Source organism: Tachysurus vachellii, chromosome 23 (genome assembly GCF_030014155.1).
Source record: "Tachysurus vachellii isolate PV-2020 chromosome 23, HZAU_Pvac_v1, whole genome shotgun sequence".
Taxonomy (NCBI): Eukaryota; Metazoa; Chordata; class Actinopteri; order Siluriformes; family Bagridae; genus Tachysurus; species Tachysurus vachellii.
The window spans coordinates 4,020,987-4,028,450 of NC_083482.1; the positions used below are offsets into that span (position 1 = coordinate 4,020,987).

Genomic DNA, 7,464 nt, shown 5'->3' on the forward strand with positions numbered 1-7,464 from the left:
TTTTGGAACGCCTGCAAAACAAGTTCATTGCTGTTAACACTCATTCCCTCCCTTTTTATTTCTCGAAATTAAGACAAAAAAATAAATAAATAAAAGGAAACCCTGCTCAACGTTGTGAAAAAAAAAAAAAAAAAAAAACCCCGGAAAATGATATCATTTTACTGTAAAAAGCAAAGGGATGCAAGTATACAAGAAATACCAGGTTTGTGGTATGAGCTCTGACGTCACACACGTACGATAGTCAAAACTTTTCTTTTTTTAACGTGTGTTGATTACAATGATCATCTTATACAGAACATTTTACCTTTATAAGTCCTTTGAGAGCTGACTATTCACTCGATACCTATATAATATATTCCAACTCTTAACAGATGCCATCGTATTGAGAGAATCAGTGTTAAATCACTTCACCTATCAGTGGTGATTTTTGGTTTTTTTAACAAAATGGAAACCTGTAGTGGCAAAATGTGACACAAAAAAGTGGGTACAAAGTGACGAGAGATCATTTGATTTTATTGAGAAACAAGTGACAGCAATTGTTGACTTGACTTGACGTGGGTGTGACCTTGAGAAAAAATTGAACTTGGATAATGGATTTATCCAAATATGGATTTGGACGGAAGAGTGCACGTGGTCCGTGATGAAGAGCGCAAAAACCGCTTCACCTTCCTCCGGTACTTTATGATGCAGATATACACAAATCTTCCTCCTGAATGCTCTATTATTACTATGGCAACCGGTAGTAGGAACACCTTCGTAGGACGACTTCATAGTGTGAAGCTTTGTTGCTGTCTACTGCAAGCTGTCTGGCTGACTGAATGCTGACCTCAGAAAAAAAAAGATTAATGCTGATTTGCTGAACCTTCGTGTTGGCTGTGGTGGGATTCATTGCACACGTTTAAATGTATAATTTGGCGTATTTGGTTTGGAAAATGAATGAAGTCTTGAGGCTCGAGTCGACATGAAATCACAAGTCATGTCATGGATGTCCGGGTCAAAAGTATTCATTTATTTTGTCATCCGTGTCCCTCGGGTTCCAGAACGCTGCAGTCCATCATGCACTAATATCATAGCGAATATTTCCAAACTGTAATGTATCTGATATCATTAGCATCGATCTTGTAGCCTATAGCATGCACCAGCTCCTCAGCACAGTGACCTCACCTGTAGCCAAAGATTACATCACTGTGTTCATTTCTCACACTGAACATGACATGCAGACTACAGACTAAACAGTGTAAATCATGCTGTGCTGATTTCTCACACTGAACACAACCCTCACACTTCTGATGGCTGAATCTGATACTGCCATTTTGTGCAAGGATTTAAGACGGTATCTTGACATCTGTCAAATCAAACCAGATTTAACCCTACAATCATCTACTAATTATATATATATTTATAGTTATATATAGTTATATACATATAAATGTGTGTGTGTGTGTGTGTGTGTGTTTACTGTCTCGTGCATTTTTTGCAGCTGTATATTATTGCAACAATCTTTCCAGCTGTGTAGGCGTTTAATTCTTGCTTATTTCGTTCCAAATAATTCGTTATTTTCTTTTTTTTTTTAAATAAATAAATAAATAAATAAATAATACATCAACGTTTAAAAATCATAATCAAATTTCTGTCATTTTCCTCAGAACTAAAGCAACAGATCTGACTCTATAGAAGCTCTATTTGCTTCTTTATTAGTGAAAACCCCCAGATCATCTGAAAGCCCTTATCATTAGTGCATTATTAATAGTAATAACGCAAAGGCCTGATGCTTCCTGCAACTCGATAACCGTTTTGGTGCCATAACTGTCAAAGCAAAGCAACGGTCGCTGACAAAAACACGTAAAAAAACCGTTACCGTCGAAGCAGAAGACACCATGTGAGGATGACAAAGACCTTCTGAGGAGACGTTGAAGCAAACATTCCAGTTGAAACACAGGCGGTGTCGGTGTGTTATTTATTTATTTATTTATTTATTTACACCTTACTTTTACACTGCTATCTCTTCCAGAACACAGAGCTAGCTCTCTTCACCCATCCGTTTCAAGTGTTTCAGTTCCTTACACCGCGACAGCCGTTACAATTAAAACACACTTACATTTAGGGGGGAGTTTTAAAACATCTCCACGGAAAAAATAGCATTCTTTACAGAAGGTTCTTCCACCGTGACTTTCGTTTGTACGCACTAAAACGAAACATATCGCTAAAAGAACCCGCATGAGGTATTTTTTTGTAATTATAAAGAAATGCGCAAATGCTGAACCTACCGATCCCCCCCCCATGACACGAATGGATCAGTCCACTGTCAGAGCTGCTGGTTTAAAAGGAAAAAACGCACGAGCCGAATTGACATTCAAGGAGAGTGATTTCAAGCAGGAAAGAAGCGAATTCTAGCTTAAGGTTTCGATTTTAAATGTAAAATGCCATATATTTACACATTATATCATATTAAAGGTAATGTAAATGATATACAGTACCAGTCTTGTGTGGAAAGAGAACACATTAAACAGTAAATCCAGGTGAATATTTAAAGGTAGCTCCATAAGGAGCAAGATGGCAGTGACAAGGAAAAACTCCCTGAGAATAACTGAAGAAAGAATGAAACCTTGACATGAACTAAACTCGAAAGGAAACCAGTCATTTCCTGGATTTCACCAGATAGTAGAATCATTATCATTATAAAACATCAAATTGCACAGGTTTAGAAAAGATACAGTACTAAAGGTGTTTAAAAGGTTTTCTGTATGATGGATGAGCACAAGACAACCATTATGATTATACCAGCAGTCCTTATGTACAAATCCACAGGATCCAAGTAAGATCCATGAAAGAAAAGCCAAGATGTGGGAATTTGGGAAGTCCAAACATTCAGGTGGCAGCAGAGAACGGGGGGTCACACTGTGTATGTAAGGTACATTAAGACTGCGCTCGTTTGTGTTCCTGGAGCACTCAAGGTCAGTGGTCAAAAGTTTGTTTAACAATCACAACTGAAAGACTGCTGGATTTTTAACACAGTTTTTACCACTCAGTTGCTTGGCGGTGGTTTTGTTTAGCTTGGAATTAGACAAGTTTCTTGGTTGCTTTAAATAAAGTAAGTAAGCAAGCAAATCTATCTATCTAATCGATCTAATCAAGTAGTTTTTATTGTAATTTTAATCATTTATAGTTGACGCAGTACACAGTGAAATAAGACAATGTTTCCCCAGGACCATGGTGCTACATAGCACAGACTTGCAAACAAACAATACAAGACATTACACAAAAGACAATACACAAAAGCAGTGCCAACCAGTGAACATACTGTATATTATATAGTACATGAGCATAATTACTGGAATGAGCACTTAACATAATAGCAGCAGCTACAGTATATGAGCTATAACAGCATGTAAACAGTTTGGTATGGTGGTGCTGTACAGTATATTGGAAGTGTGTACTTGTGTGTGTGTGTGTTGTGCTCGGTACAGTTCAGTTCAGTTATTGAGGAGTCTGATGGCTTGTGGAGAGAAACTGTTACACAGTCTGGTGGTGAGGGCCCGAATGCTTCGATACATTTTACCAGATGGCAGGAGGGTGAAGATTGTGTGTGAGGGGTGTGTGGGGTCATCCACAATGCTGTTGGCTTTGTGGATGCAGTGTGTGATGTGAATGTCTTTGATAGAGGGAAGAGAGACTTCACTGATCTTTTCAGCTGTCTTCACTATCCGTTGCAGGGTCTTGCGATCTGAGATTCTCAAACCAGACAGTGATGCAGCTGCTCATGATGCTCTCAATGGTAGAACGTCATCTGTAGAACGTCATCAGGTTGGGGGGAGGGAGATGGGCTTTCCTCAGCCTTCATAAGAAATAGAGATGCTGTTGGGCTTTCTTGATCATTTACTGCATCTGCAAAGCCAACAGCATTGTAGATGACCCCACACACCACTCACACAAACTCTTCTGTCTGGTAAAAGGTACCGCAGCATTCAGGCCCTAACGACCAGACTGTGTAGCAGTTTCTTTCCAGAAGCTATCAAACTCCTCAATAACTGAACTGAACTTTACCGAGCACAGTACACACACACACACACACATACACACACATGCACAATAAACTGTATGGACTGCAATGACTTCCAATATACTTCCATGTCTACAGCACCACCATATAAAATTGTTTACATACTGTTTTACCCACAGTTTTTGCTCTTTGCACATGTTGTCTTTCACATTTCAGTCGATTGCTGTTTTGCACAATATATCACAATACTTCATGTATCTGCTGCTATAATACTAGTTGTGTTCATTTCGGTATATCTGCACACGCAATATTGATCGAACATACAATATTTTCACTGGTCGGTGGTGCTTTTTTTTATTAATGTCTTTTGTGTATTGTATTTTGTGAAATGTCTTGTATTTTTTTGTTTTCACTGTCTTTTGTCCTGCTCTGTCATTTTGTCTTTTGTCCTGCACTGTCGTTTTGTCTTTTGTCCTGCACTGTCATTTTATTTTGTCTTTTGTCTTGCACTGTCGTTTTATTTTGTCTTTTGTCTTGCACTGTTTGTACCAGGTTGCACAGATGCACTTTATGAGGTGCTCTGTCTTTGTTTTATGTAGCACCCTGTTCCTTGAGAAACGTTTCATTTCACTGTGTACCTCAACAGCTATATATGGTTGAAATGACCACATAAGCTTCTTGGCTTGATTTTCTTTAGTTTGATCAATGATCAGAGACAGGTTGTTGGCTCTACACCAGGCAGTATCTATTTACTGTATATCATAGAGCAAATACAGTGTTTGTGCTGCTAAATGACTCATTATTACAAGGTATGTGAAGCTTTAAACCAAGAGGGAAAGGACCTGTTAGAACATAAAGAACCTAAGAGGAGCAAGGTAAACAGTTTATGTGAATGACCGGAGTCTGCCCAGATGCTTTAGGGCTTCTTCATGTACTGCTCTCTGTATGTTATAAGGGAGCCTGGTGACTGTGATTTGCTGGGCATGCTTCACCTCCAATTTGGTGCAATAACCACACCAGACTGAACCATACTTCGGTATAGAAGCTGGTAAAGATCACTAATCACAAGAAGTAGAGACGTTGGTATGCCGTTTTAGTGAGGAGCATAAGAGTACATGTGAGATTCTGTTGAGATTTTCACACCTAAGAACCTGAACCTTTTTCATTTTTGCTATTTATGTAAAGGGGATTTGCTAGAAACACCATGTGCTTTGAAATATCAATAAACCTCTACAGAACATGCCTCCTTCTTAGGTTGCCTAGTAACAAGCAGACTTCTCCCAGAATCCTCTTACAGCCCCGCATGGGCCGTATCTTAAACAGTCGCCTTCTCTTTTTGTCTTAGTGTACTACAGTGGGGTTTGTACAATAAAGGCAGCTAGATCTTAAATGTAGTGTGCTCTGTGTCTGATAAGGGTGTATTTGGGATACAGGGACAGAAATATAACCTGACATCACCATGGAAGATTATTAAAGTGAAAAGTGACATACGGCTAAGTACGGTGACCCATACTCAGAATTCGTTCTCTGCATTTAACCCATCCAAAGTGCACACACACAGCAGTGAACACACACACACACCGTGAACACACACCCGGAGCAGTGGGCAGCCATTTATACTGCGGCGCCCGGGGAGCAGTTGGGGGGTTCGGTGTCTTGCTCAAGGGCACCTCAGTCGTGGCCGGCCCGAGACTTGAACCCACAACCTTAGGATTACGAGTCAGACTCTCTAACCAATAGGCCACGACTTGCCCAAGTCGTGTGTTCTGTGTTATTGTGTTCTGCTTTTGGTATAAATGAAGATAAGAGATTCTCAGTCGACAGATAAGGTAAAACAAGGTTTAAAAACACAATCAACAACAATAAATATAATAATAACAAAAGCAAATTAAAATACACACTTCAGCCAGAAGATGGTGCTGTTGCGACTAAAATTAATTACAGTAAATTCTTCCAGGTTCTGCGGTTACCTCCCCGGTCTAAAGACGTGTTGTAGACTGACTGCCATCTCTCGAGTGTTTGTTGTGTGAGATACACAATGTGTATATTTATGTGTATATTATTTGCATACATAAAAAAAGAATAAAAAACAAACCAATAACCCAGTGGTGTTATATACAGTATCTCACAGAAGTGAGTGCACCCCTCACATTTTTGTAAATATGCTATTATATCTTTTCATGTGACAACACTGAAGAAATGACACTGTACTACAATGTAAAGTAGTGAATGTACAGCTTGTATAACAGTGTAAAATTGCATCCCCTCAAAATAACTCAACACACAGCCATTAATGTTTAAACCGTTGGACACAAAAGTGAGTAAACCCCTAAGTGAAAAGGTCCAAATTGGGCCAAAGTGTCAATATTTTGTGTGGCCACATTTATTTTCACCCTCTATCACCCTCTTAGGCATTGAGTTCACCAGAGCATCACAGGTTGCCACTGGAGTCCTCTTCCACTCCTCCATGATGACATCATGGAGCTGGTGGATGTTAGAGACCTTGCGTTTCTCCACCAGCTTCTTTAGCAAGGCAGTGGACGTCATAGAGGTTTGTTTGGGGTCTCCAAAGGGAGGGGATCATGCTCTGCTTCAGTATGTCACGGTACATGTTGGCATACATAGTTCCCCCAATGAACTGTACCTCCCCAGTGCCAGCAGCCCCAGACCATGACACTCTCACCACCATGCTTGACCATAAGCATGACACACTTGTTAGTAACACTAACAAGTCACATGACACCAGGGCCAGCGTTTTAGACATTAATGGCTGTTTGTTGAGTTATTTTTAAGGCACAGAAAAGTGTCATTTCTTCAGTGTTGTAACATGAAAAGATATAATAAAATATTTACAAAAATGTGAGGGGTGTACACACTTCTGTGAGATACTGTAATATTTGCAATTCTCCCCGTGTTCACATGGACATTTCTTGAATTTCCTTTAAAGTCCACAAAACACACCAATAGGTGTCCTATGTGTGAGTTTGTACGTGTGTGTGTGTGTGTGTGTGTGTGTGTGTGTGTGTGTCTGTGTGTGTGCCATGCAATACCTAATTCTCAAAACTGTAAATGCAATTCCAGTACCAATAAAAACATTTCACATAACATGCAAACGAACATCACACTGTATAACACTTTAAACCTTGTATGTGTCAAAGCATACAACGTCAATCCATCACTAAGCATCAAATAAATAATTTGAATTGTTTGTTGCTATTATTTCTAGCAAAACTGGATAAAGAGTATATAGTATATCTGTGTATAATCAAACATATTGATATATTAATGTGGTTTAAAGATAGTATATACACTATATTTTATACACACTGCACCCCTGTGCAAATATAATAATAATAATAATAATAATAATAATAATAATAATAATAATCATTATTATTATTATGATTATTATCATTCTTCTTCTTCTTCTTCTTCTTATTATTATTATTATCACTATTATCAGT

General features: G+C 38.7%; 1 protein-coding gene across 1 annotated transcript in view; it reads right to left on the reverse strand.

Annotated features, from left to right (window-relative positions):
- The window catches only part of mrasb (muscle RAS oncogene homolog b), an 8,124-nt gene extending 6,082 nt beyond the window's left edge, over nt 1-2,042 (reverse strand). The window contains exon 1 of the mRNA XM_060859545.1: nt 1,859-2,042. The gene's annotated coding sequence lies outside the window, so the exon portion shown is untranslated. The remainder of the gene's footprint in view (nt 1-1,858) is intronic.
- Nucleotides 2,043-7,464: the final 5,422 nt, after the last annotated feature.